This window comes from Amphiura filiformis, chromosome 8, assembly GCF_039555335.1.
Source record: "Amphiura filiformis chromosome 8, Afil_fr2py, whole genome shotgun sequence".
NCBI lineage: Eukaryota > Metazoa > Echinodermata > Ophiuroidea > Amphilepidida > Amphiuridae > Amphiura > Amphiura filiformis.
The window spans coordinates 68,744,653-68,754,268 of record NC_092635.1 but is presented as its reverse complement, the minus strand read 5'-3'; positions in this window follow the sequence as shown (position 1 = coordinate 68,754,268).

Here is a 9,616-nt window from a genome sequence, read left to right as displayed (position 1 = left end):
TTGCAGTAAACCTTTGACGAGCTTGTGCTAACGTGATGTTGCAAAGTCGGAGCTAACAACGCCTACGCGGTCGCTGCAGTTCATTTATAAATTTCCACTCAGCAACAGCATATTACCTCAGCAGCCAATCAAAGACAAGTACGTTTCAACACAGTAAATAAGAGATGTATGCTTATCACTTAAAATACGCTCTCATCAAAGGTGTACTGCAAAAATTATAAATGACTACTCAAGGGATTCCAGTGTGACAGCCATGATCTATAATATAATAATAATAATAATAATTAACATTTTAAAGCGCAAAATACAAAGGTTTCTAAGCGCTAACTACAACTTACACTACACCTTAAACTACTACAAAATGACATGAACAATCAATGGTAGCTTTAATAAGTGGATGTTGAATGGAAACATCACCTAACTCAACCTACACGACAACTGAAACACGCTCATCCTTCTTCTTTTCAACGACCAAGAACTAGAACGACCATTTACTCCAACAGCTTCTTGCATTGGAACCACCTACCCCACCAAATTTTCGATGAGCACTCCAAATTCAAATTTTTTTAAAGCAAGGCTTGTGACCTTTTTGATGACATCGACAGTTAAGAACACACCCCTGACGCAATGCAGGATCATGCTTTATTGGAGTACCAGAACCAGAACCAATCACCCACGCTCCTCTGCTTTTATGCAGGAACTAAGCAAATTGGGTTTTTAAATGGGCAAAATAAAAACCAAACAAGCCCCCAGCCGGAGAGCGTAGGAGCATTGCGTATCCGGATCTGGAATGCGTGCATAATCCATCCAAACAAAAGTGCGTCAAACAGTCAGTGGCGGCGCCAGGAAATTTTTTCGGGGGGTGGGGGGCATAAGGGGGGCAAAGTGAATTTCAGGGGGGGGCAAAATCAACAAATTTTGCGCAAAATTACCGCAAAAATTGGACATTTTCACAATTTTGGTTTTTTCTGGGGGGGGCAAGAGTTCTGACTGGGGGGCATTTGCCCCCCCCCCCCATGGTGCCGCCACTGCAAACAGTGCAGGCAAACATCTAGAATCAGGTGGTGCTAGCACAACTCAATAACTTAGCAACCAGATCAAATCAAAATTACAGATACACTGCAAAATGTATTGGCATGCAAATAATAACTGGCCTCTAACACAAATTAAGCATGCTCTAACGAAAATCAAATGGTCATGCATGCAAATGGTTAATTCAAACAGTTAATCGGAATCAGTTCATGGTGCATTATGGTGCATAATTGTCGCTATCCTCTCAATAGCGTTCCTCTTGTCTATCGGGAGGCTGGCAGTTTCCAAGATGTTGGAGTGCTGAGGATTTAGCTGCATCATTGCACAGTCTCATTCCGACCTAAGTGCCTCCATCACTTTTGCATATGGTCATTTTCACGGTAAAGGGTGTAACTTTGGATTTTTAACATTTTAATCCGTAGTGTTCTAACAAAGCCACAGAATTCCATAATTTTTGGCCACATAAGTCATCTAGTTAGCAGCTACCTTGGGTAGCATAATCAGCTTTGGGAGTTACTGCGTTCAGTTTTAGCAGGCTTAAATGTACTTAATATTGCCATTTTGAAAAACTATAAAAAACAGTAACATTTTGTAAAACCCTGTGTTTTCTTCAGTTAGTTCATGGATAATTTTTCTTATCCTGAAAGTACAGTCATATGTTCAGTAAACACTGCCACATTAGATTTAATTGTGAACGGCCCTGTATTTTTGAGAACCGGACTTCGATATTTGTCGTTTCGGAGGCTTCATTTTCCGTTAACAATTGTTAACAAACTTTGTGGGTGTAGCTTTGATTCATAATTCTTGGTTATTTCTTCACTTCTTCTTGATTTATAACAGTTGTTATCTTAACTTGAAATGGGTAACAAAAATTAGCCGATTTGCAAGCTTTTAAAAATTTTATAAAATCTTGACTTCAAATAGCCGTTTTTCCGTTAACTTTTTGAAGCCTCCGAAACAAACTGTTCAGCAAGCTTGTGCAAATATAAATAAAAGAGCTCATCCAATCTATTTATCAAAATGTAGCAAAGTAGATCCTCAAGTCACATGTTTTTAAATCGTGGAGATATATATCACCGTTTGAAAATGGGACCCAATACAAACTTTCCGTTAACAATTGAAGCCTCCGAAACAAATGAAGCCTCCGAAACAACAGTAAACTTAATTATCATCTATGCATATCTAAATTGGTGTGTTTCATAATGATATCTGCATTGTAATTATTACTTGATATGTGCAGAATGTCATAAATTTAAAAAAATTGACATTATGGTTAATGTTTGAAAAATATACTGATACCTTAAAAAGCCTGTTTCGGAGGCTTCACATGCAAAAAACACCATACTTAACAAATGGGTGAAAAAATTAATGTGTGATAAATCTACAATATCTGCCGCATAGAATCATTGATTCAATACACACAAGAAAATAACAGCTTAGATGATCCCAACACTGTTGTTTTCAAAAAACTACTTCTGCAATGTTTAACAATTGTTAACATGAAGCCTCCGAAACAAAAAAATGACTTGCTGTGATAATTTAATTTTTGTCACAACTGAAATTCAATACTTAGAAGCAAAGCATGAAAATTGGTAATTGTGATATTTTTCACCTATTTTTTTATGTCAACTTGTAGTAGTTAGCTAAATATTTTACTTTTATGATCACCTGTGTTGTTAACTGAAGCCTCCGAAACACAAATCGCTTGAATTGCCAATTCTAAAAAATAACTCCAATTTCTGTGAAACTTGGCTGGGAGGTTCCTTTCATCAAGTAGTATTTGTACATGAAGTTAGACATTCAAATTATTTTAGGAACCCAATTAAAACTTTAAAAATATGTTTAAGGTTTGGAAATTTCCATTGTAAATGACACTTGATGTTAAAATTTTCAAAACTGCAATTACAAACATAGCAAAACATGGTATAAAATTTAACTTATATCTGTTGACTTACTTTGGAATGGAATTTCACATGTATTCCAGCTTTCATGTCAAAATTTTCTGAGGTTATGTAAAATACATTTGTTCTTAGATTTTAACCAAAATGTTATGCAAATGTCAAATTTTTATTAGAAATCAAAAGGTTTAAGCCTTGAAACATTATTTTACTTGAATTTAAGTTGCTTCTATGCATGATTTCAGTAAACAGAAACATATTTAAGTGGTTTGAAATCTTGACCCTAAAAATCAAAAGTTACACCCTTTACCGTGAAAATGACCATATGCATCTGTGCCTCGAGTGATGTTCATCACCTCATTGACTGCTGCGTCTTTTAGCTCCTTCAGAGCGGGGCAGGACACAAGGAAGTGATCTCTGTTTTCCGGAGCTGTATTGCACACCTTGCATGTTGCGTTCACTCTGTTCTGATTGAATCTGGCAATGTTCCCCTGCAGCTTTAATGTCCCTACCAGCAGCTTTGCTCTGATGTTAGCCCGTTTGGAGAGCTTAACATTTCCTTTGGCAGATGTCCATGTCCACACTGGGTGGGGTTGAATCATCTGGAACATTGTGGTGTCAATATACTTCAGGGTCCGTATGCACAAAAGAGTTAGACCGGGTCTAAAGTTAGACCTGGTCTACGTGGAATTTAATACCAGGAGAAAGGACATTTTTCTTTACATTTTCTTAAGTTCTTTTGTATTATTTTTGAACTTTGCATTTAAATCTTTAAAAATTTGCTAGCTACTTTAGGAAGGAAATAAGAGTAAAGGTCCATTCCTGGTGGAACTAAATTCTGCTTAGACCAGGTCTAACTTTAGACCCGGTCTAATTCTTTTGTGCATACGGACCCAGGGATTGGAGCATCCTGTCTTATCTGCTCCGTCCAATGTCTGCTGATGCTTTTCTTAACCATATTTTTCCATCTTGCTTTAGGTGGTGTCTGCAAGAGAAGCTCAATTAATGGAGGGAGATTGTCGAGTGCAAGGAGCAGATTGGTCTCCAGAGTCCAGGAGTCTGGCATTTCAGTGAGGTACTGCCTCTGTATGTGGTATATGTAGCTTTCCTGGTGGTTGATGGCATTCCACAGAAGAGATAGTCTGGCTTGGCGAATTCTTGCCGCAGCAGGCAGGCTCCAAGGAGAATCATGGTTCCAGCGTTGGCAGTTCTGTCAGGTAGGCCCTGCAGTATCTTCAGAGTGCGAATGTGAAATCTACTGATGGCCTTGATTTGTCTGGAGGCATTGCACCAGGTCTCTGCACCATATACTAGCCTAGGCATCACATACAATGTACATGTTGACGATGTGTAGTGCTGTATTGGGGTTCATTCCATCGCACCCATGAAGGCTGGTTCCTAGGAGTCCATACATAGATTTCCTTGCAAGATTCACATTTTGCTCTAACCTGGTCTTATTTAGGGTGGTGTAGTTGCCCTGGAGAATTCCTAGGTGGGTGGCTTCATTGCATTCCGCAAGATGTGTTTCATTCAGGAAGATAGTCTGCTTACTGTCTCTGGATCTTGTGTCATACATCACCACCACACTCTTTTCGGTATTGAGTGTGTACCTGTTGATGCATGTGTAGTCTTACACTAGCTCGAGGAGATCCTGGGCACTTTCGTCACTATCGGCAAGGATGAACACATCATCTGCTACGGTAGTGCAGCCGGCTGGAACTGGGCCAACGCGCAGGCTGAACTGAGATCTCTCAAGTTCCAGGAAAAGGTCATTTACAAAGACTTCGTAGGCTAGCGGTGACATTTTACCTCCCTGTCTTACTCCTTGGTTGATTTTGAATGGCTCCAAGTCACCTCCTTTCCATCTCACAGATGATAGGTTGTTTTTGGACCATTGGGCTATGGTGCTCCATGTCATTTGGTATCTCTAGCATTGCAAGCTTTCTCAGGAGGCTATTCTGCCATACTACGACGAAGGCCTTTTCTGCATCTAGGTAGACAGCAATCAGCAAAGGCTTGCTTACTTCCCTGACAAGTGCTTCATTCAGAGCAAGAGTGGCAGATAGGATGGCCGTCTCCGCTGTGAATCCGAATTGAAGATCTGATTGTTTGTCGTCAAAGTAAGGCACAACCTTCTTGGTGAGAACATCCTCGAATACCTTGCCCAGAGTAGATGTGATGGTGATTCCTCCGTACTTGGTTGGGTCGTCCTTTGTGCCCTTCTTCTTTCAAGTAGGTTTGATGACTCCAATCAGGAAGGTAGACGGAATGTACTGGGAAGTGAGAATGGCGTTGAAGATTTCCATGAGGGGTTCAACCAGATGGTCTTTTGCGTGTTTAAGGTGTTCACCCGCAATGTCATCACTGTCCATCCCTTTCCCTTTTTTGAGTCTGTCTAGGGCATCTTGGACCTCTTGATAGGAGACAGTTGTCTGGTCTTTTCCTCTGTTGTCAAGTGCATTTCCCTCAAGGATTGCTTCAGGCTTCACTTTATGAAGGTCTTCAAGGAAGTTTACTGCTGTCTTTGGCTGGCCCAGCTCTTTGAAGTATGTTGCAAATCCTTTTCGGACCTCATCAGGACCGTCATAGATTGAGTTATGTACGTTGAGGGTATTGGTTTCCTGGTCATTAGACTTCCTCTGTATGTTTATGAGCCGATGGAATAGCTTGAGGTCCGCCGCCACCGAAGCCATAATGGCATCCTGAAGGTCGGCTTTCTTCTTGGCTTCATCTGCCCGTACCTGCTGGTGCAACCTGCACTTATCAGTCTTCCTCTTGGCTGTTAAGGGATGATCCTTCGGTGGTTTGAGGGCCATCTTCCATTTTGCAAAGGATGCTTTGCATTGATTCTGGATGGTAACAGCAGCAGGCGAGAATTTCTTCAATCCGCTCTCGCTGGGAGAACGGGCAGGGATCAATTTTTCAGCTGCCTTTTTTAGCGTGGTAGTAAGCGATGGCTCAAATCCCACTCCTTGTATAGAATGCACCTGCCCACTTCCTCTCTGTAGTCGTGGGTTGCCGGGGATTTTCATTGGAGGCTTTTTTGGCCTCTCTTCTGGTGTTTGGGTGCCTTCCTGATGTTGCTGTATATCTTGGCGATCACAGGGGCGTGGTCCGAGCCATTGGTGGCAGTGACTTCATCTTTGTCAGCCATACCTCCTTCACATTGACAGCATTACTTGTATGTTCTGGCACATGAAGTAGTCCACAGTTGGTTTATCAATCCCATTGGAGTGGTAGAATGTGGGAGTGCCAGGGGCAGGATGATTGATTCTTCGTTCATGAGCATTGGGAGGTGTTCCATGTAGAGAGGCATTGAAATCCCCACAGATGATGATGTCATGGCTGCTGGAGTGATTAGCTATTATCTGGGAGATGTTATCTAGGGTGTCCTTCAGTCTCGGATCGCTCGAATTTGCTTGAAAACATGTGAGTTCATGTTGTGTAAACATAATTAGCATGGACACAAATGAAAATTTTATGATGCAATACAATGCAATTTGAATGCGCAGCAGATCTATAGAAATAAGGCTGCCCGGTTTTATGCAGAATTAGACCACATCTGGGCTGGTCAAGGAAACCTACATAAATAATAAAATATGTTTTCTATACTTCACTTGACCCAAATATATGATTTTTTATGGTGATGAGACACTCGCACATGGAATTAGAGGGATTTTGATAGCAGTTCCACTTAAAAAGCTAGTATCATCATGAGACTAAGATCTAGAAACACCACCGAAATGCCGTTTTGGGGAATTTTGCTAGCAGAATATTTTTGATGAAAGTCAATCTTTGACAAGATGTAACTTTGCTACAGAAAGTGCTATGTCTATGGGTATGACAAAAAGGTTTTCAGTTTTGGCTTTCTTTACTCAAGGGCTTTAATTTGATATAAATGATGCATGATGCAGTTTGAACCCACTACAAAACTACACCCACCATTCAGTTGGCATTGCATTGACACCAAACAAATTAAATTTAAAATATCAAAATTTCAAATCTAATTAAAAGTTACAGACCAAGAAAAGTTACAAGCTGAACAAAAAAAAAGTATAATACTAGGGATGCCCACTGTCCATACAGTTTCCACTAGAACGATTTTTCATTTACTGTGTGCGTGCACTCACACACGTATTGTCTATGGAGAAACTGATCGATACAAGAAATCCCAGGCCTGTTAAATGGCGTACATACTTGTTTTTGATCCAAATGTAGGCCTATATCAGGGTGTTTCAAGAAATTCCTGATTCCACCGGAAAACATTAACCAAACTTTTTCCTGATTGGTCAGTAAATAGAGAGGACCTTCCTCCATGCAGAGATCAACTTTTTTTAATGAAAAATTTAATGAGATGAGAACTACAACAGGTTGAAGTGACACCATTCCGTGCATCAGGTGTTCAAACGCAATTATTTCCGAAATTTGGAGTGAATCAGACAAGCAAACTTACATAGTCATAAAATGTAACTATTTTTGAAGACAAAATGTACAGGATGTTAAGAAATTTAAGAATGTTTAAGCCTACCATGCCCATCTCAAATCATGCACTTCTCACTACCATGTCCATTTCATATGCTATCCATCATGGCTTCCATGCACACACAGTGTATTGCTCAATGTATACGTATTAAAGATAACCTTTGAGTTGGAGCAAATTTCTCAAAATTGGCAGTGATTAATATTACCAAACTTATGTCATGATGAAATATAATAATTTTTGAAGATAAAATGTGCTGACCGTAAAAGATTGAACAATGTTTAAGACTACCGCCATTCATTTGAAATACACTTCTAGTGCCCGTTTCTATTCATCGTTATGTATTCTTCTCCCGTGCATTATTTTCGCGAACTACCCTTCACAGCCCAAATTATATAAACCTGCACGCTAAACAATGCATTATCTAAAACCTGCACGCTAAACAATAGATTCTAGATAATACGTTGCACGCTCAAATACTAGAAATACTACTTTCACATAACCATATAGTTAGTAGAGTTAGGTGGCGCTTTCGACACAGAGGTCACATAACTATATAATTGTCTGTTCGATATATATACCATCAAAAAAGTACGAATATACATTCTGTGGTGTTAAAATGGTATAGTTACAAACGGTGTTCTATAAAAGGGTACAATTACCGAATAGGGTGCAACTTGCTAGACTTGAGTCCCGTCCTCGTTTACGGAGTTTAGGGTTAGGGTTTAGGGTTGGGGTAGGGCAGTCTTGTAATAAGACTAGTAGAGTTGTACCCTATTCGGCAATCGCTCGTGCAAATATCATTGTCATAAATTATGATTAATGACCTCAAATAAATCAAACATCAAATGAGAATAATCGAGCTTCTATTAATTAAAAAGGGCCAAAAACAGGTGGATCATAATTATACAAGATGACACCATTGCAAAATATTCAGCATTTTACAAATGAAATACATGTAGGCCTATATCTAAAATAACATAGCCGGGCCCGAAACACACACTAGCGCATAATATCATGATCATGCTTTATAATACCATAGGCCTTCAAACACATGTGTTTGAAGGCCTATGATAATACTGAACAAATTGTTAAATCCCAATGTCGTGTGTTTTTAATATAAGTAGATTTTAAAGTTCAAATTATAGAGCTATAAAGTCCAGTTGATATTCACCGTAGTACTTGTCGGACATCTAAATCGATCGTTTGAACTGGTTCAGTGCTCTAAATGATCACAACATAAAGTCAATTGGTTACAAACCATGCGTGAATAAGTTACTAAAGTATGACGTATGGCGCCAATCGATACCATTGATAGCTACCTTATACAGGGATTGATTTTCTTTACCAGTTAAATGCTACGTAGCTGGTCAATGTCCTGACGGTGTTTTTAAAATGTAAGATATTTTCCCTAATATTAAAACTAATATAATGAATGCAGCAATTAATATTGCCTATTGTTTTAATAGGCCTACACTCAAAGTGTATGACGGATAATGTACTCGTGCAAATGCATTCGTCAAGATAATTGCACTTGCCATGGAGTTATTGCATTTAGCTCTTGAGCCTATCGGCCTCGAGCTAAATGCAATAACTCCACGGCGCGTGCGATTATCTTGACGAATGCATTGCACTCAGTTCATTATCCTTATCATAATGCACTTATTGTTCATCTCCTCTATGGAGATATTTTCCATGGTGGCCATCTATGATCATGCTTGCGGTTTCACCAAACAAACCATGGGTTTTGAGGTCTTATATTTTTTGTTGTATGTCAACAAAATCGATTAAATTTTCAGGATGATCTTATTTTCATGTTGTTATTTAAGCAAATATAATATAATGTTCCAGATAACGCTAGTTAATAAATACATTAAGAAAAAGTACCTTAAAATTGCACTTTCTGTTAGTAATCCTTTTTGGACTTTAACTTTTTAACATGTTCTAGCAGCCCTATATAAAACCGTAACTAACACTCAAAAGGCCATATCTCTGGAATGAAACGGCCGATTAAGATTATTTAAACGCCAAATTGTTTCTTTTAGGCCAAGTAAAAAATAAAACATGTTTCACGTCCGGGTTTTCGAAAAAAAGGAGGAGGAGGGGGCTTTTTATTTTCTATTTTTATCGCAAAATTGGTGTAAATACCCATACTTTGAGCTGTTTTAGCGTATACAATAATGCCTGGAAAAAGAAGGAGGCCCTT